Source organism: Ceratotherium simum, chromosome 5, assembly GCF_057802395.1.
Source record: "Ceratotherium simum simum isolate JZ-2026a chromosome 5, ASM5780239v1, whole genome shotgun sequence".
Lineage (NCBI taxonomy): Eukaryota > Metazoa > Chordata > Mammalia > Perissodactyla > Rhinocerotidae > Ceratotherium > Ceratotherium simum.
In genome coordinates, this window is record NC_141904.1 from 5,637,005 (window position 1) to 5,659,854 (window position 22,850).

Sequence of the window (22,850 nt, forward strand, 5' to 3'; positions counted from 1 at the left end):
GGCCCGCATCAATCATTGATCAGAGTTGACAGTGGAATCCCCTTTGGCATCTCTGCTTTCTAGATTTACTCCATCTCCAGACCGGGGATGGTTTTATTGGACCTGCCTCCCCCCATTCCTGCCTCCATGTCCATGACTTGGAAGGTCTGACATTTTGGAGTCGAGCTTTCCAAGGCTGTTACTCTGTGACAGCTATTCAGGCTTTAGGACAATGCTGTACCTTCATACTGTGCCTATAGTCTGCAAATCTCCAGGACTTCCTGCAAACATTAACTCATTTGTTTGAAGAAGTCTGGGCTACGAGGACTAATGAGATAATGTTTACGAAACACTCTGTGTTCCTGAGATGAAAGACAGCGTGCTATTCATGTAAAAGGCACATTAGGGGCCACTGAAGACTCTCACAGGAGTCGGTCTTTTATGCTTTGCTGTGGGAATGGTTGAAGGCCAGGAGAGAGGCCACAACACCGTCTTCAGAGAAGGCGCAGTGATGTGGGAGGGTGGCGGGGAGAACAGCCTGGTAGAACTCCAGCCTTTGTCACTTTCTAGTGTGACACTAGAAAAAACACTTTTTTGTTTCCTTAAGCGAGTTTCCTAATGTCTCTCAGCTTCTCTTTGCTCATATGTCCAGAGGGAAGGGTAATGTCTGGCTTGGATAATGTACGTGAGAACACGGGTGCAGAGTAGAGACTCAACATCAGCTGTTCTGAGAAGCTGGGAGCCACCTCAGGCTGATGGTAAAGGGTCACATGTGCCGTACATTTGCAGTTCACAAAGGGGACATGTGCTGATTAAGAATTCAGAAAGGAGCCTTCCTTTGACTAACATGAGAGCTTACGTCTCTAAAACATTTCCCATATTGATCTATAATTAAAAACAAGATCAATGCTGAGTCCAGCTTTGCCCTAGAAGTTGTGTTATGTCCGTTCAGACGGCTGACCTCTCTATTCAAAACAAAACCTCTCAAGAGACGTATACTAAGTGCCTGCTCCACACTGAGCTGCATAATGGGGATGAAAAAGAAAGCTTTCGCTTCCCCAGTGCATGAGAAGAAACTCCTGCCACAAAAGACAGATAACACGTTTCATCAATTCTAAGATGCACATTTTTGTCTCACATACCTGAAATGAGTACATCTCACACCTGAAGGCACATCATAGTTTAATTAACAGCATTTTTCCTCTTTCTTAATGGTTCATAGAATAAATGGGGCATCTTGAAATTGATGGCATCTTAGATTCAGTGAAATATGACAGTAACTATTCCTCAGTGTTCTTTGAGGCTTAACTGAGTAACATTGGAAAAGCTCCTGTATTCATTAATTAATTACTGCTGCATAGCAAATTACTCCAAAACTTAGCAGTTTAAAGCAGTAAACATTTTTCTTTCTCACGGTTTCTGGGGGCCAGGAAACTCAGATTCTAGCTCAGGCTTGCTCAGGAGGCTGCAGTCAAGGAAGCAGCTGGGTCCGCTGTCATCTGAGGCTTGACTAGAGGTGGAGGATCCACTTCTGAGATCACTCATGTGGCTGTGAGCAGGAGGCTTCAGGCCCTTGCAGTGTGGCCCTCTCCACTGAGCAGTTCACAACAGGCAACTGGCTTCTCCTAGAGGGAGTGATGAGGAAGAGAGTGAGCCCAGGATGGAAGCTGCAGGCTTTTATACCTAATCTTGGAAGTGACATACCATCTCATCCACTGTATTCTATTGGTGATACAGACAAACCCTGCTACAAGATAGGAGGGGACTACGTGGGAGGCAGGGATCACTGGGAGCCACATTGGGAACAGGCTACCACAGCACCCAACACACTGGGTGATGAAAAGAGGGTAAGAAATCAATGCTAGCTTCCCCCCTTGCGCAGCACTTTCCTTCTTAGCTCATATGCATTTTGTTAGGAGAGATTGAGTCTACACTTAGGTTGGTGCCATCATCAAACTCATGGCTTCAGTTTGCGCAGCAGCATAGCTGGCGCAGCGAATGCAATGAAGGCGGAAGGATGCTGAGAAGAACGTTTTGTGTTTGACTGTTGTGTGTGGCTGGAGATGGAGAGCTTTCCTTCTGGCTTGTGTGCAAAATGGAGAATCTTAGGATTTACTTCATCTCTTTTGAAAGAAATGCATCCAAACTCAAGGCTAGTCACCCAAGAGAACTCGGCCACCTGAGTGCTTCCGACCTTTATAGAGCAGTGGTCTGGCACCAAATGGGAGGTCTACATACAGCAGGAGCTCATGGGACCTCAGACCTAGGCTCTTTCAGTTGGGCACAAGGGGACTAGCTAAGCAAATTATCACCTGCCAACATAATGGAAAGAATAAACAGATGCACTATAAAATTCTGGAGCCATCGAATCCTGATTTCCAAAGCATTGCTGGAAATAAGAAGCCTGGTTATGCTAAGATGAATTTAGGGCAGCCCTGGATCTAGCCCCACATACTCGGAGTCTGTGGTTCTCAAAGTGTGCTCCTGGCCCAGCCTCATCAGCATCACTTGGGAACTGGTTTTAAATGCAAATTATCATCCTCATTCCAGATCTACCGAGCAGCCCACATGTGAGTGGAGCCCAGAGAGCCATCTGTGTTTTAATGCATACTCCAGGTGATTCTGATGCTTACTCAAGCTTGAGAACCACTGCCCACTGTGAAATCCTCTCCTTTGGTGTGAGACATATCCTTTCCCCAACACACACCACCCTCCCAAAAAAGCAAAACTAAATTATAGTGTTGGGGATACACTGGGGTGATAAAACTATAAAGAGAAGCAAGGAAATAATTACCATAAAGTCAAGACAACGGTTGTCTTTTATGGTCTTTTATGGAAGAGTGAGGAGATATGGGCTGTAGGGAGGGCCCATGGAGGGGTGCGGGGTGGGGGTGTTACCCACTTGAAGGAGTGGGGAGCACCCACAGGGGTCTAGCAAGGGCTTCAGGAAGGCATACAATGCAAATTCGATGGTTGGGGTCTGACAGTCTCTCACCCCTGTCCCTAGAACAGAGTGGCTGTGCGTTCTCTTCATAAAAGTAGAGTCTCAAACAAATGCAACCCAGCGTATGTATACTTTGACAAAATATGGGGTGTTTTCCGACACCAACAACTGATTTTCCAATTCTCCGAACACCAACTGGGTGTCCAACAATTCGATTCAATTCTGATACTAACTACTGGGAGTTAGTGTCAGATTCCACAGATTTAAGGGCTCAGTCTCTCAAGACTGCACCTGCTTCAGACACCAGTTGCAAGTCCTGGGCCACTCCACTCATGCTTCTGACCAAATGGCTATAAATCGGGGGTTCTCATGAACCCCTCCTCAGGCTTGATAATTTGCTAGAATGGCTCACAGAACTCAGGGAAGCACTTTACTTATGTTTGCCGGTTTATTATTAGGATATAACTCAGGAACAGCCAGATGCGAGAGATGCCTAGCGTGAGATGTGGGGGATGGGCATGCTCTCTGGGGGCACCACTCTCCCAGCACCTTGGTGTGTTCAGCAACCTGGAAGCTCATCAAATCTTATTGTTCAAGAGTTTAATAAAGCTTAATTTCCAGCCCCACTTCCACTTCCTGGAGGTCAGTGGGTGGGGCTAAGACTTCTAACCTTCTAATCCCTTGGTGTTTCTGGTGACCAGCCCCATCATGAAGCTATCTAGGGGCCTCACCCTAAATCACTTCATTAGCATAAACTCAGGGGTGATCAAAAGGGTCATTATGAATAGCAAAAGATACTCCTATTACTCAGGCAATTCCAAGGGTTTTAGGAGCTCTGTGCCTGGAATAGGGGACAAAGACCAAATATATTTCTTTCTTTCCTTTTTTTTTTTTGGTGAGGAAGATTGGCCCTGAGCTAACATCTGTGCCCATCTTCCTCTATTTTGTATATGGAATGCCACCACAGCATGGCTTGATGAGTGGTGTGTAGGTCTGCGCCCGGGATCTGAACCTGAGAACCCCAGGCAGCCGAAGCGGAGTGCGTGAACGTAACCACTATGCTACCTGACCATGCCCCTCTCCCCCAATATATTTCTTATTACTCCACTCAGAGGAAAAGGTCCGATAGGGACAATATGTTAAATGTGCCAGAAACTCAACTCTGATGCCAATGACTTCAAGGGACTACAGGCTTCACCCAATGTTGTCCACACACTTTTGTTCTCTTTCTATCTCCCATCTCCCGCCTCTGCATCCCCTGGCATGTTGGCCTCACTTCTCTTATTGCCGATGACCTTCCTTCACGTGGCAGCATGGGGCAGAATATATAGTGTAATTCCTCACTTAAGTGATTTATCATCTCAGCTTAGTGACCCACGAGGAAAGAGAGCTTGTCTTTCCCAATGTCCATAAATAAAACTCCAGGGAAGGGCCCTAACTGCCTTGCTTGGGTCACAAGACCAACTTGCTGTGGCCCTGGAGTTAGGATAATTTGACTGTCTGGGCATAGGACATGTGTTTACACCAGTGGGCAGCTAGGGGTGGCTGGGACAGGACAAACCCACCAAGATCACATGGAATGCTAGAGGGTCGCTTCCCAAGGAAAGCAAAAAGGGATTCCAGTTGGTAAAACAGTAATGCATGGTTACCATAGTAGATTTGATGGGAACCCCACATAGGGGTACTTTGTACCCGGGACGTGGACAGTAGAGAGCAGAGTGAGGCTGCTCCGAAGACCAGCTGCAGTTTGAACTCATCGCTCCCTGGAGAAAGACATGTATGTTCAGTGGTGGCATACAGAAATCTAGAGCAGATGCTGCGGGGGCGGCCCTGACCCTCCACCTTGACTCATCTCCATCTCCCATCCAGCCTGTAGGTAATTCCTTGGCCTTCCCAGCCTGGGAGTATCTCCAGAGATGCAGATGCAGCGTTGTGCTGCAGAGAGAGCACTGGACTAGAAGTCAGGGCCCTCAGTCCCAGACTTCACTCCCTCCTCGATAGACGTGGCAAACAATAGAACAGACAATATTTAAGCAGAGTGTGGTAAAAACACGGGCAAGGCTGGAGGGGGCGGAGAAATGGAAGGATGAAACACCTCCTGCAGGGGTTGGATGCATTTACTATCACAAAGATATTCTATTACAGATCTATAACTTCATTGAAAAATAAAAACGACAGAATGAAAATATGTTTGGTGTAATTTTATCTTAGCCCTATAAGAGGAGAGAATCCTCTCTTCTATCTTTTCGCTTCTTTAGTGAGAAAAGTACAAGCTACTTTTCCTTATGGGCCGGGATGAAAAACAGCTTTGTGGAGTCCTGGGGACTCCATCTCTGAAGAGGATGCGTTATCATTTAAACCGCAGAAGACGCGTAAGTAAACGGTGAGAAGCCTGGATCGTCTCGGGGAACGTGGTATAGAGAGACCCTTTATGCTTGGGGAGTTGGGGTGCGGAGGGATAGATGGTAGAAATACTGCCGCCACCCACCCCTTGGCCATCCCTGGAGAGAAAGGACGGGAGGGAGTTCTGTAAACAGTGGAATCCATTGCGACTCAGAGCTTCAGGGGCCAGCTCTGGGCGTACAGAAGCTAAAGGAGCTTGGGTGAAGGGCTCAGTGCTGGGGGGGGGGGGCACTGTCCTCCCTGAAGAGCCCCCGAGGCCCCTGCGGGGACGCGCATCCTAAGGGCTCCTCACGGAGGAGAGGAAGCATTTTCAGGTGAATCAACTGGTCTTCAACAGTGACACCGTGTGGCCGAGAGGAGGAAAGGCAGCGCTGGACCAATTGCTCTCCCCAGGGGAGAGGACGCCTGGCCAGCCTCCCCTCAACGTGAACGGTTTGAGAGGGTGCCCTTCAACAGGGGGACACTGGCCATCTTGTGCTAGGCTGGGTGGCGCCACAGCGATTTTGTCAGTATTGGTACTTTGAGCTGTTGGAGCAGTTCGTACAGGTTAAACATATTCTAAAATAAATATATAGACCTTATTTACATTTCTGAAAATCTATAACTAGGTCATTTTGACTCTGGCAGGTTTGCTGGAGCCCCTGAGCCTCGTGCTTTGAACTCAAGCTTTGTTTCGCCTCCTCTTTCCCTGCATGGTGGGCCAATTTGTTTTTTGAAAAGGAGGAAGAGAGAAGAGAGGGAGGACTCAGCTTTTGAATTTCAAATGGGACTACACTGGGGTCATTACATTTTCCTCTAAGGTAACTTGCAACTCAGATGTCTCCATTTTATATGAAACTAATGTTTTAAGACTCTCCTGGGAAAGTTCTTCATGCTACTCACTATGGAATTCTAGTTGATCAAATGTTTCATTTTATTTCTAGCTGAATACCACAGAATCGGTTTTTCAAAGCATTATAGATTTATTAGGAATGTGATTGTAGAAACTAGTCAAATGGGTGTCGTCCATTTAGAGTGGCTTAGAGTGTCATACATTCAAACAATAGGTAGTGTGTGAGCCCCACTGTGTGTCAGGCACTGTTCCAGGCATGGGTGACAGATTGGTGTAGAACAGAACACAGCCGCTCCCTCGGGAGCCTGCTTGGCTAGGGAGAGTCACATGACCTGCAAGAGCAGAGAGGAGGAACTTCAGAGCCAGTCTCAGTTGCCACCACTCATTTTGAGAGGCATAAAGGCATTGACACATGCCAACACCCAAACACAGAACCTGCCCGTGAAATCAGTAATTCGCACGGGAGGCAGAGCTGCTCAGAGGTTGAGTGTCGAGTGCTGGAGTCAAGACTACTTGAGGTTGAATCCCAGTTCCACCACTCAGCAGCTGTGTGATCTCGGGCATGTCACTGAGTCCCAGGTACCTCAGCTTCCTCGCCTGTGAATCGGAGAGAATGCCTACCCCAAGGAAGGGTTAAATGAGATAATACTGGCCAAGAGCAATGCTGAGCAGCATTGTTCTATAAATTGAGCTTTATTGTAATAATGGTAATGAGTCAAAACTTTGTAGACTGATCAAATCATCGATGTGTTTTTGTTGTGTTCAAATCAAGAGTTGATCCATTTAATAAAGAGCTGCGGGTTTAGACCAGTTAGATTCACCACATTTCTCTAGCTCTCTGGATCTTGACCGTGGCTGCATATTAGAATCACCTGGGGAGTTTTAAAACTACTGACGCTCAGATTCCAACCCCAGAAAGTCATGCAGTTGGTCTGGCGCGTGCCTTGGGCTTCAGGACTTTTAATCCTGAATTACTATGCAGCCAGCGTTGGGACCCACTGGTCTAACTGAGTGTGGAGAGCAAGCAGATCTGTCCTCAGGTCAGAGGCAACCAGGGCAGGTGTTGATGACTTCCTCCTCGGTATCTACATTCTGAGCTAAGAGTTGTCTTGGAAACAACCAGTGGGAGAGGGAGACACCTCCACCAACTGGCGCTGAAAATTGACTGAGGCACCTAAAACTCTAACCCCATGGACATTTGTGAGTCCTTACGCTACTAGGGCATGTTCCTCAGCCAGCAGCTGTGGGATGCTGGACCAGCTGGAGTTAGAAAGATGGATCCCAGGGGCAGCCCCACCACAGCCCAGCCGAGACTAAGCCAGTCAGTCTCAGTGTCCCGTCTTGGTTTTGTTATCTGTGTGTGTTTATGGAGATGAAAATGTTCTTCCTGCAAACCCCACAGAGCTGTTCTTAGGTCAATGAGATTGTCTGTAGAGCACTTTGTAGACAATAAGATACTATACCAGTGAAATCAAACGCCCAGTAGAGACTAGACACTGTGTTTTTGAAACTGTAAAAACTGCTATTTTGTAAACCATAGTTTCTGCTCTCCAGAGCTAAGTCTCCCACCGCCCTGTAGCACAGCTGCCATGATTGAGAGCGCTTTATGTAGGGATGCGATATGCCAGCTTTCACAGAAGTACTGCAGTGTGTTCTGTTTTCTGTCCTAATCAGTAACGTATCATGATAGACCTTTTGCAAAGCACTATCTAGGGTGTGGGCTGCATGGTAAAAATGTCTCCTTTTTATAGAAAAATAATTACTTTATTGAGTTTTTGTTATGCAAATATAAAGCACAAGGGTCCATGCAATTTATTGAGGATAAAAATTAAGCAGAATTCAAATTAAAGGTTCTAATTAGTTATGTAAATTGAGTTTTTTGTTTTGGTTTGGTTTTTCGTTTTTACTTCGTTCAGCAGAATTATTTCTTTCCAGTTTACTTTAGAGAACATTTCTTTTGTTAAAGAACAAAATTCATCTGAGTGAATTTTAAAGATCTTATTGGCTTTATTCAGAAATTCATGAATCTGGCAGCACCCCATTTAGCAGATAAAAAAGGAGCTCCAAATGGTTGTACAATTGGAGAGGGTTTTCTAGACCACAGTGAGCAGGAACAAGGAAGTTATGCTAGGCAAAAGCAGGTTGGTTCCTGCAGGGTTACCTGCATTGTGTGGAGCAAAGGGAGGTCTGGAGCCGAGTCAGGTAACTGTGCTGAGCAGACAAGCACTGACTGGTTGACCCGGGCCTTCCTTTCCTGAAAGAGCTGAGCACAGAAACTGAGTTAAAAGTTTTGATTTGCTGATGTGGAGCTTAGCATGAGCGACTCCAACTTGGGCCCAACCTGGTTGCTTGCACACTTTCCTAAATCTGATTTGGACTGCCTAGCACGTGTGCACGATTGTGTGTCTTACCAAGCTGTGTGTGCTGTGTTGTGAACAGCTAGATGCAGATGTGGGCTTTGTTTGTAGGTAGGGGCCACGGGAGAAACCTGCAGGCTGATCTCTTAATCTCACGCTGCAGAAAGAGGTTATATGAAAAAGGCAAGTGCCCATCTAAGGAAGGGTTAAAGGTGTGTTGAGAGGCAGCCTAGAGCACAGACTCCATGGAGAGTCACGTTGCCCAGTTTGACTCCTAGCTTTAATTCTTACCAGCTGTGTGACTTCAAGTAATTTAACCTCTCTGTGCCTCAGTTTCCTCTTCCATCAAATGGAGATAATAATAGTACCTACTTAATTAGGTTGTTATGAGGGTTAAATGAGTTAATATTGGTAAATGCTTAAAATGGTAGCTGAAACATAGTAAGTATCACATAAGTATTAAAGAAAATATACTTTTAACTCAGTGTTATGTCATCTGTAATTTATTTTAAGATACATTGGTATAGACAGACTGTAGGAGTGTAAATTAACCTTAATCTATATCTTAGTGGTGAGAAATTAACCAGGGAATACAGAATTTGAGAGTCCACACTTTAAGGGTGGTTAGATCCGAGCTTCGAATATCACTAGGTAAATCTGTACCAGAAGGTACCAGAAGGTAAGCTGTTTGATTTATTGTTAAGAAGAAAAAAATAGCAAATAATGATAACAACAAGAAAGCAATTTACTTTGTGCAATGTCATTTGTACAATGTCATTTACTTAAAAGTACATTCATTCATTCAACAAACATTTATTGAGAATCTGCTATGTAGCAAGCACGGTGAGAAGCACTGGAAGTACGTCTGTCTAAGATGGATGTGAAGCCTGCCCTGTGGTTCCAAGATGAGACCTGAAGGAAGAGATGCCGCCCACCAGCTGAGGCAGGTAAGGATGGAGTTCAGGCAGCGGGGACAGCAAGGGCAGGACCTGGGCCGGGACACACTGCAGGTCTGGGCACGTGAAAGGCAGCTTGGGTGGTTGGAGTGTGGAGGGCCAGAGGAGGGCAAGCAGCAGATGCTCTGGGCATGTTTCAGTCGACCTCCCTGAGGCACTGGACCTACTGAACCTTGAAGTTGTCTCCCCTTGGTTTCCATGTTGCTTCTACTCCTTGGTTTTCTCCCATCTTATACTAGGTTGAATAGTGTCCCCCTAAATTCATATCCACAAAGAACCTTAGAATGTGACTTTATTTGGAAATAGCGTCTTTGCAAATGTAATTAGTTAAGATGATTAGTTAGAAGGATTAGGGTAGGCCCTCAATCCAATGATTGACATTCTTATTAGAAGGCCACGTGAAGACATCCAGAGAGATGAAGGCCATATGATGACAGAAGCAGAGACCGGAGTGGTGCAGCTCAAGCCAAGGAATGCCAAGGATTGCAGGGGCCACCAAAGCTGGGAGACAGGCACAGAACACATTTTCCCTCAGAACCTGCAAGGAACCCAACCTGCTGGCACCTTGACTCCAGACCTCTAGTCTCCTGAACTGTGAGACAATACATTCCTGTTGTCTTAAGCCACCCACTTTGTGGTAAGTTGTTATGACACTTTAGGAAACTAATACACATCCCTTCAACTGTACGTTCTCAGTCCTGTTCCTGGTTTCCCCTTCCTGTGCATCCCCTTGGAGTGATCCAAGGTTTCCATCCTTTGTTGATACTCTTTTCTTACACCCTCTCCCTGGCACCTGTTGGCAAACCACCTTACTCTCCACCCAAGGCAACTAGGAAAGAAGTCTGGGAGTTAGCCAGGACACTTTCCTCTATTTCAACTTCCACATTCAATTAGTCACCAAGTCCCATGGATACTGCACTCTTTTTAAAAATTATTTTTCAACAGGAATGGGGGATAAATACTTGCAGCTGATTTTAAAAGATATAGCATGAGTAGATATACAGACCAATGGAACAAGCTAGACATTCCAAAATAGGCCCAAGTATTTATGGAAATTTAGTAAATGATAAAGATGGTCACTAGGGAAAATATTAACTTTAACAAAAAAATAGTGTGGAGACAACTGGATAGTCATTTGAAAAAAGATAAAGTCAGATCCCTATCTCATATGATAGACCAGAAAATATTCCAAATGGATCAGTAATCTAAATGTAAAAAAAGTAAGGCATAACAGTACTGGAAGAAAACATAACTGAAGTTGCAAAGAACTTCTCAAAGCTATAAAACGAGATCCCAAAGCAATGACAGAAAATCTTGATAAATTTAACTACATAAAAATAAAGGGTATTTTTTTTGCAAGGTATAAAACATCGTAAACAAAGTAAAAGGCAAATGACAAATTAGTAGAAAATATTTGCAACTTATATTGCAGACAAAGGACTAATCTCTTTTATATATAAAGAGTGCCTAAAAATCAAGAAGAATAAAATCCAAAACCTGGTAGAAAAATGGACAAAATCATAAACAATTCACAGAAAGCGATATATAGGTGACTCTTAAATGTGTAAAAAGATGTTGAAATTTACTCATAATAAGATAAATGCAAACTAAAACTATCCAGAGATATCGTTTCTCATCTCTTAGATTGGTGATAATTTGAAAGCTTGGCAACACACTCTCTTGGCAAGGCTGTAGGGAAACAATCCGTGCCCTGCAATACCGGCGGGAATGCAAAATGATGCATCCCCTGGGAATGGGAACTGGGCGTATCTGACAATAACAATTATGGGTGTACCTAGGAAAACTACTTCTAGGAAACTACCTTAAAAGTAAACCTCCACAAATATGAAGGAATGCGTATACAGTGTTCTTCATTACAATATTATTTGTAATAGTAAGATACTAGAAACAATCCAAACAGCCACTAATAAATCAAACTGTGTGGTAAGCTACATGATGGAGTATTATGCAATCATAACAAAAAATATGAAAGATTTCTATAAACTGATACAGAATGATTTCCAGGATATATTATTAAGTGAAAAGAATGAGGTACATATGGTACATTACCTGTAAAAAATAAGGAAGCATAAGACTATATATACATATGCTTATTTTTGCAAAAAAAAAAAGCAACAGGGGAAAAATAAAACAGACTAATGAAAATATCTGCTTATGGAGATGGTGGGACAGAGTGGAGGAAAGGGAGAGAGTGGCACTTCTTTGAATATATCTTTTTATATTGTTCTGACTTTTTTTTTTTTTATTTTTTTATTTTTTTTTTTAAAGATTTTATTTATTTTATCTTTCCCCCCAAAGCCCCAGTGGATAGTTGTATGTCGTAGCTGCACATCCTTCTAGTTGCTGTATGCGGGACTCGGCCTCAGGATGAACGGAGAAGTGGTGCCTCGATGCGCACCTGGGATCCGAACCCGGGCTACCAGCATCGCAGCGCGCGCACTTAACCACCAAGCCACAGGGCCGGCCCTATTGTTCTGACTTTTGAACCAAGTAATAATGATCCATAAAAAAATAATAAAATGTAATAAAAAGATTTTTAAAAGCAAACCCAAAAATTGAATACAAAAAGAAGTAAATGAATCTCTGTATCAAATTATTATCAAGATTTCTTTGCAGTCCCTTTCATCCTTAGAATATTTCTCACTAAGGATGTTCAGAGGACCGTGTTCAGTTCCTTGAACTACTCTGTGCTGTGCTAAACACAGTACACGGACTGCACATCCTTGATGTCCTTACATTCTAAAGAAAAAAAGAACTGCAAAAAACCTAAACTCTACTTCATGGAGTTATGATTGGTCATAATATTAGAGTTGTAGTTCTAAAGCTATTTCATGTATATTGTAGAATAAAGCAAAAAAGTAAATACGCTAATGCTGTTAGGAACCAAGATTTTCAGTGTGGTCATAGAAGGTTCTTGGTCTTAGAAGATGCCTATTAAAGTTTTTCCAGTGATGTCTCATGATGTCTGCAACTTTCTTTTAAATGAGTCAGCAAAAAAAGCATGTGTGAAACAGAAAGAAAAGGGAGCGAAATACAAGGAATTGATGAATCTAGTTGAAGGATAAACTGATCTTGTATCATTCTAATTTTTTCAACTTTTCTAAGTTCAAAATTTTTAGAATAAGCAATATATCTTAACTGGTAGTTTATAAAACGCAAGTTTTGCCATTTAACTCTAATCAGAAACACATCATTTATATCAGTAAAAATAGGCTAGATTTTGCTTTAGTAAGGAGCAGCATCAAAACAGCAAGGGCTTAGAAAATCAAAGGTTTATTTCTTGCTCATGCTCTCTACCCATTGCAGTCAACTGGGAGTCTGTGCAAGAGGAGGACCAGAGCTCAGGGGCCTCTCTCACAAGTAGTGAAGAACTTAGCTGGAAATGACACACACAACTCGCTAATCACATGACCCAACTCACCCCTAGGGGGAGTCAGAGGTCGGGAAATGTCTTGACAATCCCCTTGTTCATTGTGTTTTACGCCGCAGTAAACATTGATAGATGTGGGAAGTTAATACAGGGTAGGGGCTAAGAGCACAGACTCTGCAGCCAGACTATCAGCTACAGCTCAGTCACTTTCCAGCTACTCTTGGGCAAATTGCTTAGTCTCTTTGTCCCTCAGTTTCTTCCAGGGTAAAAACTGGATCTAATGATAGTAACTGTTTGGGGAAAGATTAGGTGATTTAACATAGTTAAAGCATTTAGACAGTGGCTGGCATATTACTATCCTCAACAGCATTTTTATTGTACAGTATGAAATTCGGCATAACGCATTAAAGAAATTTCTCAACGCCCCTCCCTCAAATCAAGCAGTACAAAGACTTACAGTGAAAAGGAAGCTTCTCTCTCCCACCTGAGCCTCATCAACCAGTTTTTCTCCCCAGATACAATTGTTACCAGCAGTGACCTTTATGAATTGATTGCCTTTCGGCCCCAAATCCCCCCTTCATTTCTCAGCTTGTGATAAAGAAACGTCTTTCTCTGCCAGCGGACACGATGTTAAGCTTTGCCAGTGGAGGACGCTGGAGGGACTCTGGAGGAAAGTGGGGCTTCTTGTTCTGGTTCCGGGAGCTTTCTGTTCTTGCTCCTGTGGTGCTGGGCCGGTGTGTCAGAGATCCAACGGTGGAGTTCACCCGACAAGTTCCATGGGTGCCCCAGCTGTCTTCCCCAGTGACAATCCAGTGAGCAGCTTCCTGGCAGCTCTCCAGTGAGTCCTGGGGCCCAGCCAGCTTCCCATCAAGTCCAACAGGACTGCCCACGGGCAGTTCCTGGTGAATTTGTCCTCACGCCCCAGCAAGTGATTTCTTTCTCACCAGCCTCAGACTGGTTCCTCAGCGGAGGAATTTCCAGCTTGTCAGCCCTGCCCTGTGACTCCCAGCCTGTCAACTGTGGACCAGCTCTGACCTGAGGCAACCCAGCAGAATACTATACCATCAGGGGCTGCCCCCTCTCCGAGGAGCTCTGGGTGTAGCCTTGAGGAGCTCTGCCTTCCAAGCTCATGCCTTCCTTGGGAGCTCTTTCTCAGCCCGGGGGTATTCAACAGAGTTCTCTTATTCCTGCTTAGTAAATAATTAATCGTTCTTTATATTAAAGATTCATTATTCAAATTATTGTATAATTTGTCTCCTGAATGAACCCTGACAGATAGAACAGCTTGTCATAGTCTTCCAGAGATATTCTATGCCTATGCAATGTGTGTGTGTGTGTATCTCACCCCTCTTTTTTTTTTTTTTTGTGAGGAAGATCAGCCCTGTGCTAACATCTGCCAATCCTCCTCTTTTTTTGCTGAGGAAGACTGGCCCCGAGCTAACATCCGTGCCCATCTTCCTCCACTTTATATGGGACGCGGCCACAGCATGACTTGCCAAGAGGTGCGTCGGTGAGCGCCCGGGGTCTGAACCAGCGAACCCAGGGCCACCACAGCAGAGCGCACGCTTAACTGCTTGTGCCACCGGGCCGGCCTCTATCTCACCCCTCTTTTGTTACATAAATAGTAATATTCTCTGCAGTGTTTTTTTTACCTCAGCCATCAGTGCATATCAGCATACATAGATTTATCTCATTTTTAACAGTTGCATAGTATTCTATTATATAGATATGCCATTATTTACTTTACTAGTTTCCTATTAATGAGGAGTTAGATTATTTCCAGTCTTTTCTCTCCACAAAGACTACAGTAGTAGTAGTATTTGATCGGCCCATATACCCATGTGTGAGCACATCTTATCTGGAAAAAATCCCTTCCTGGAAATGATTCTACCTTCTTAAATCCTCTCCAAACTATCTCCATGCCCACTGCTGCCACCATATTATAGGCATTCTTCATTTAAAAAAAATTAATATTTAGTATTTTTTATTAATTAGAATTAAGACAGCATTTTGCATACATTTTAATTGTTTAGAGAACATGTAAAGTCAGTGAGAAACATATCCCAATGAAGAGTAACACCGGATGATTTGAGACAGGCTTGCCTGTGCGTAAATACACAGAAACTTTCTCCGCATGTTCCCGGAATAAGTTTTTTCTTGAGAATCCATTATATACTTTTAAAAGTTAATAACATTTTCCTTATGCTTGTGCCAAATTGGCTGCTAAAGCAACGATATAAAAACAGGTGAAATATTTTACAACATTCTGAATTACTCCCCGATGTAACTTCACTCAGCTCTTCATTCCTGCAGCAGTTAACCAGCCCTATCGGGTGCTATCCTCTGACATCTCCTCTTCTCTTATTAGTATGCCTGTTTTCTTGGTCATCAAAACATGTTTCACTTTTCCTTCCCCTATTCTCTATCCAGTCAGGCCTCAAGTCCTATTATTCTTTTTCTTTCTCTTTTTTTTTTTGAAGTGAGGTATATTGAGATAAAATTTCCATACGGTGAAATTCACAGCTTGTAGGTACAGCTTTGATAGATGTATACAGCTGTCTAACCACCACCACAATAAAAATACTGCACCAAGTATTTCCATCACCCCAGAAAGTTCTGTGTGGCCCTTTGTAGTCAACTTCCCCCCATTGCCCCCCGGTCCCTGGTAACCACTGATCTGATTTCTGTACCAACAGCTTTACCTTTGTCAGACTGTCACGTCAATGGAGTCATGGAGTATGTAGTCTGGCTTCTTTCACACAGCGTAAGGCTTTTGAGGTTCGTCCATCTTGCTGTAGTATCAGTAGTTCGTTCCTTTTTTATTGCATAGTGTTCCATTTATGAATGTACGATTTATCATTTACCAGTCCGTGCTTCCAGTTTTTGGTGGTTACGAATAAAGCTGCTCTAGATATTCCCGTACAGGTTTTTGTTTGGGCTTATGTTTTCACTTTGCTTAAGTAAATACCTATGAGTGGGACTGCTGGGCTGTATGGTATGTGTACATTTAACTTTGTAGAAGACTGCCAAATTGTTTTCCAAAGTGGCTGTACCAGTCTGCATTCCCATCAGCAACAGATGAGAATTTCTGTCGCTCTGCAGCTTCACCAGCATTTGGTCTTCTTTATTTCTGATGGAATTACCTCAGTGGTCTCTGGAATGATCGTTTAGTTCCATACCTTTCAAACTCTGATCCATCCTTCAGACTGAAACTAGCAAGAGCCTCTAAAATGCCCTCCACACTTAAGTGGCTCTGACTTCCCCAGAATAAAGTCCAAACTCTTCAGCCTGACATACACAAGACCTTTTGCGCTCTGAGCTCCTTCCCCACTCACCCACCACATCCCTTGTACCCCACTCGGGCGGCGGACACACCAGCTGGGCCAGCTCCAAGTGGCAGAGTGGGCCGCTCTCTCCCGGCTCAGTGCTTCTGTGCAGCCTAATGCAGTGGTCTTCTTCTTTCTTTCTTTTCTACTTTGAATTCCCAAGATGAAAGCACTCTCTGAATTGTGGGTAGTGTTGGCGTTTATGCAACAGAATGTCTATCAGGGTACCTTTTTTTTCATAAAACTTTCAAAAATTCAGGAAAATTGAAAAACGAGTGTAATGAACATCCCGATTCAACACCTGCTAACATTTTGCCACATTTGTGTCATTGCTCTATCTACCATGCATTCGTTCTTCTTCTCTCTCTCCTCCTCCTCCTCCTCTTTCTCTTTCTTTTCCTGCTAAACCATTTCAGAGTTCATGTTTTTGCTTGTCCCTTTGCTAAAGACATTTCAGGTGTATGTATCTCCTAAAAAATTAGAACAACCTTCTTCATAACTACACCATCACCGCACCCAAAATAAATTAAAACAACTTTCTGATAATGGCTAACACTATCTATATACATATTTTTCCAGTTGTCCCCAAAATGTATTCCACTGTGTGGTTTTCCAAACCAAGATACAATCAAGCTTCATACTTTGCATTTATCTACCAGTGAACATTTAACTTTATTTGAGTCTCAGTTTGCCCAGCTACCTGCTCTCTACCTAGATGACTCAGTTTGGGCCCCACCCTTCCAAGGAATCTCCTATGAACCGTCAGCTCCATTCAAGTTTCCTGTGCCTTGCTGTACTTGCAAGAAGGCTATGCTTAAATCTATTAGAGATTCAACATTTTGTATTACAAAGCTTTTGTTGAACTTTTCTATTTCCCCAACTAGACTCTGAGCAGAGCGTCTTGAGGGCAAGGAATGAGTATTCTTTGCCTCCCCCCTAGTTAGTAATTGCTTAATACACATTTAAAGAATAAATGATGGGAAGACAGTTCCTCGGTCTCTCACTGTGAAGAGCTGGAATAAATAAGTGGACTCAACATCTATATAACGTTTATAAACACGGAAATCAAGGATGCTGCGTCCATTCCAACGGTCCATTTCTGTTTACACAGCTGTTCTACTGCTGCTCTCCTCGTGTGTTTTTAAGGAAATATCCACTCCTGCTGGGTCCCTGGATTGGACCGTGACCAGTACTTTCTGCCCACCGTCAGTGGAGGAAATCGCCATCCATCCACTCTGAGCTCTCAAGATGAAATTTCTCTCTGAAGATTCGCCTTTTCTGCAGTTAAACTTTTATCTTTGTGCAAACTTTTATTTTCGATAAACTTCTTTCAGATACTCCCCTCTTCTCTGCTTCCCATCACCTGTGGAGTTAATTCCAGGATCATGTATTAACTCTGACTCCCAAGTGACTCAGGGACGGCACACCAAGACTATTTTAGGTGGAGTGTTTCCTCCTGAGTCACCTCGTCGCCTGGCCACAGGCTTCCTGCGGATTTCCTCAGCTCTGCCATCGAGAACAGGAAGCCAAGGCCAGCAGCAGCCAATGAGCACAGCAGCCCAGTGCCTCTTGCTGGTTCCCGGAGGACCAGCAAGAAATGTCTGATTTAGTAAGAATTCCTTGGCAAGAAAATTGGGAGTTTACCGGAGACAAACAGCTTCAGGAAGGTTTTTTATGAGTACACATATTTTTTTCAGGAGACAGCTTAAAAAAGAGTGTTCCTAGGAATGAAATTAAGTAAATTTTTTAGTTGTCCAGGGTGACTTCATTAGATGCTTTCATTAGTGTGGTAACCAAAGACAAAGAAATTGCTCACCTCTCCTTTTCACAATTTGACCAAGTTTTCCAGCCAGTCATGTCCTCTTCATTCACTTCTGTCACCCTTACTGAACAGTCTTCCCAATGACAATTGGTCCTGCACCTCCCCCCAAGTCTTCATAACTACCTGTGACGTGAAAGTACAACTAGAGACATCTTTTGGAGCTTGACCAAGACTGGGGAATACTAGCCATGCAAGCTGCCCTTCCCTGACCCATCTCCACAGCAGACATCAGTAGTCTGTCTAGCTGGCCTCTCCGACCTGTATATCTCTCCCACTGAAACCAGTGTGACTTCAAAGTAGCGATGTCGGCAGCCACTACCAAGGAATCAGAATATCCAAATCTGAAACCAGTTGGCAATGAAGAAGAGGGGGTTCAAGCATAGAAGAGTATTGGGCCAGAGTGAGCCTGGTGGAAGAATGCAATGAATACGAAAGTCTTGGGCTTAACCTCTAGCTCCTGGGCAAGTTTTAAAAATTTTTCTTAGATCCATTTTTTTTCACATGTGAAATGGAGTTAAATGCCTTCACCTTAGTGTCATTGTGAGAATTCATTTTTTTGTTCCTTTGTTTTTAATGTATGTGAAACCTTCTAGCACAAAGCCTAGCACAAAGAAGATAATCAATATATGTTAATTTATGATTATTTTGAGAGGGGCCCTGATTGAGAGTGACAGCTCACCTCACCGACACTGAAAATTCCTGGAAGCCACAGCATTGATACAAGATGGGAAATGCTCCACGATTCCACTCCCCATAAACTTTAACAAAAGGTATTCTTAGTCACTCCGCTCCAAAGTACAAAATATTGGCAACAAAATCTATTGCGAAATCTCAACTAAACCCTCTTAAAAACTTGCAAATATGTCTGGTAACACACAGCTTGTTCTGGGTTTCTTGGTAGCCAAGTACCCTCTTCAGAGACTATCCTGTCCTCTTTTTTTCTCCTTTGTCCTCATTTCAGCACTTGTTAGAATCTCTACTACAGGAAGTTTCAAGGTGAGAAAAACTGAAAGCCAAATCAAACATTTTCAGTTTTTTAAACATCTCTGCTTAAAAGCTGATGGGAGAGGGAGCGGTTGAGCACCGGCTGAAGGGATTGTAGATTTCAGTGCTGGGTGATGTTGGGGTTGTCTCCCAGCCCCATTCATGCCACCTCAAGGTTGCTTCCTTTTGTTCCTTGAAGAGTTTAGCACCCGGCTCTCTGAGCGGAGTCATTCTCTCCAAGACCACCATTGTCAGAACTGCTGACTTGAACAGTAGTTGTAAGGACTCATTCCCATTCCGAGCCCTCTCCATCCCTTTCTCCCGATCCTCTGGCCTTCCACCCTTCTCCAGCCACTCACTCCCATGGTGACACCTTGCTTTAGTTGGCCATGGCTGCCATAACAAAATACCACACACTAGGAGGCTTAAACAACAGGCATTTATGTTCTCACAGTAATGGGAGCTAGAAGTCCAAGATCAAGGCATCCGCAGGTTTGTCCCAAGACCTCTCTCCTTGGCTTGCAGACAGCTGCTTTCTTGTGGTGTCCTCCTGTGGTCTTTTCTCTGTGCACAGGCACCCCTGGTGTCTCTGAGTGTGTTCAAATTCCCTCTTCTTATAAGGACCCCAGTCAGGTTGGGTTAGGTCCCACCCTACCAGCCCATTTTAACTTCATCACCTCTTTCAAGGCCCTGTCTACAAATACAGTCACATCCTGAAGTTATGGGGATTAGGGCTTCAACATATGGATTTTTTTGTGTGTGTGTGTGAGGAAGATCAGCCCTGTGCTAACATCTGCCAATCCTTCTCTCTCTCTTTTTTTTTTTTTTTTTTGCTGAGGAAGACTGGCCTTGGGCTAACATCCGTGCCCATCTTCCTCCACTTTATATGGGACGCCACCACAGCATGGCTTGCCAAGTGGTGTGTCAGTGAACCCCGGGCCGCCGTAGCGGAGCAGGTGCACTTAACCACTTGCGCCACCAGGCCAGCCCCAACATATGGATTTTGAGGAGACACAATTCAGCCTTAACATTCCTCTAGACTATGTCGTGACCAATTCCTGAAACATCTTAATCTCAAATTCCAGCATCCCACCTCTCGATCACGACTTCCTATCTTTCCAGCTCTCTCTCTCTCTGCTACCCAAAACCAATAATTCTTCAGCCATACTGGGACATACAATCTACAAATCCAACACTTTTTCACTGTACCTCACATTCTTTCATTTCCTTACTTCCCTTGTTATTCAGATTAGGTTCTACAGTCCACCATTATAATTACTCTCTTATGTATGTTCTTGATTCCTTTGCCCGTCTCTGTATGGTACTTCCCTGACAAAGTCCTAGATGAGTCCAGCTTTCTTACTCCTCCCTGCCCACCCCTCTGTGGTTGAACAGCGCTAGGAAAAACATTCAACCACGCTGTCTAGTCTCACTATAAATCCATGCCCTCAAGTGGGCCCTCAGTGCCTGCTAGTAATTCTGCCACGTTTCTCTAGACCATTCACCCTCCTACTTTCCTGGGCAACTGTCTCATCTCTTCTCCTCTCTCTGAACCTCTAACACCCTCTCCCCATCCTCATTCTCAGCTGATAAACCTGCCTCCTGTTTCACTGAGAAAACAGAAGCAATCAGAAGTTCCCACTGCCTCCAATTCCACGTGTTCTGTCTGCCTTTCTGTTACCAGGAATGAACTGCCCACGCTGCTAAGCGGCTCCTCCAACCGTGAACCCACTCCCACCCCTTCTCATTTCCCCAAGGACCCCATAGCTCCAGCAACTCTCCCCGCGCTCTCTTGCAGTGTCAGTCCCCACCTCCCCCGCCCCATCCTCCAACAAGAACATTCCCATCAGTAAACAAACATGCTATAATTTTTCCCATTAAATTGTCTCCCTTGACTGCCACTTTCCCTCCAGCTACTGCCCCATTTCTCTGCTCTCCTTCTCAGCAAAACTCTCCAAAAGAGTTACCTCTTCTACCTCCAATTCCTCTCTTCCCATTCTCTCATGAACCCACTCCAGCTGGACTCTCATGTCTATCCCACCACTAAAGCTCCTCTTAGCAAGGTCGTTAGTGGCCTCCACAATGCTAAATCAGTCGTCAATTCTCAGTCCTCCCATTGCTTGCTCTACAGGCAGCATTTGACTCCGTTGATCATTTCCTCCTCAACAAGAAACTTGACTTCCAGGATAAGCTCCTGCTTTTTCTTCTAACTCACTGGCCACTTCTCAGTCTCCTTTGCTGGCTCCCCATCATGTCCCCAAACTCAATTCATTGAACTGCCCAGGATTTAGTCCTTGGGCAACTTTTCCGTCTACACTCATTCCAGTAGTGTCTCATGGCTTTAAACACCACGTATACCATTATGACAACTCTCATATACTCCATCCCAGACCTCTTCCCTGTACTTCGTATTTGTACACACAACTGCCCACGTGGCATCTCCTCTTGGGTTTGTAATAGGTATCTCAAAACTTGGGATGCCTGAAAATGACCACCTCATCTGCCTGCTCCTGAACCTGCTCAGCCTGCTGTTCTGACCATTTCAGCTAATGACAATTCACTCTTCCAGTTGCTCTGGCCCCAAGCTGTGCAGTCATCTTTGACTCCTCTCTTCCTCTTACACCCAATCCAATCTGTCGCCAAATACTGCGGGCTCTATCTTCGCAATATATGCAGAATCCAGCCTTTTCTCACCATCTCTATGATTACTATCTGAGCCATTATCATCCATGGTAAGGCTGGATTGCTGAAATGGTTTCAGAATTCATCTTCTTTCTTTGACCCTTTACAACCTATTCACAACACAGCAGCCAGAGTGAGTCTTTTAACGTATCAAGTCATTTTTCTACTCCAAATTGGTCTTGGATATTCCCATTCTTCCCCTCCCTCGCTTGGCTCCAGCCACAGTGGTCTCCTCTCCAGGGTTCACTTCTATCTCAAGGATTTTGCACACTTACTGTTCTCTCTGCCTGGAATGCTTTTCCCCAAGTTCCCTGCCTGGCTCACACCCTCTACTTGCTTCAGATCTTTGCTCAAATGTCACCTTCTCAGCAAAGTCTTCCCTGACCACCCAGTGTGAAGTGACATCCCCAGGCCCATTCTCTGGCACTCCCAGTTGTCCTTTCCTGATTTATTTTAGCTGCAGGTATCACTACTTGATATGCTCTATGTTTGACTTAACATATTTTTTATTGTGAGTCTCCCCTGTGGTGGAGTGTAAGTTCCACGAGGGCAAGGACTTTGCACTGTCTTGTTCACTGACCTCTCCCTAGCTCTTAGAACAGCACTGGACACACAGGAGGGGTGCTCAGTAAGTATTCAACCAGAAACGTTGTTGCTGTGCATCCTCCAGGGGCTCTAGTAAATGTGATTTTAAGATGCTTCTATGTCCTTGGAAAAAAAAATCTAGTGACCAGACTTAGTTGATGCATTTTGCTCAAAAACACTAGAAAAAGAAAAATCACCTCCACCAGGGGGTGCCAAGAAACCTCTTTGGAACCCGTCATAGTAGAAGATGCTAGTTTCCAGGCCTGTTTTGTTTGGATCCAAAAATGGCTCCAAGCCTCTCCATTAAAAATAAAAGCATAAGTATAATACAATTTAAAATTATTTATGTAAAAATAAGTTTTTATTCTCTTGAATTAAAAGTGTATATGTTGCAGAGTATTACTACTTTCTGGAGGACAATAACAAATTAAATATAAATATTTCTGGGATAAAAATTTTAAGAGTTCACGATATAGAACTCTTTGGGTACTGAGAGGAATAAATAAACAGACTTAACTTCTGCTCTCTGTACTATTCTGATGATTATGTTTCTATAACTGCTCTTTTTACTGTTAATGATGGCTTCCGT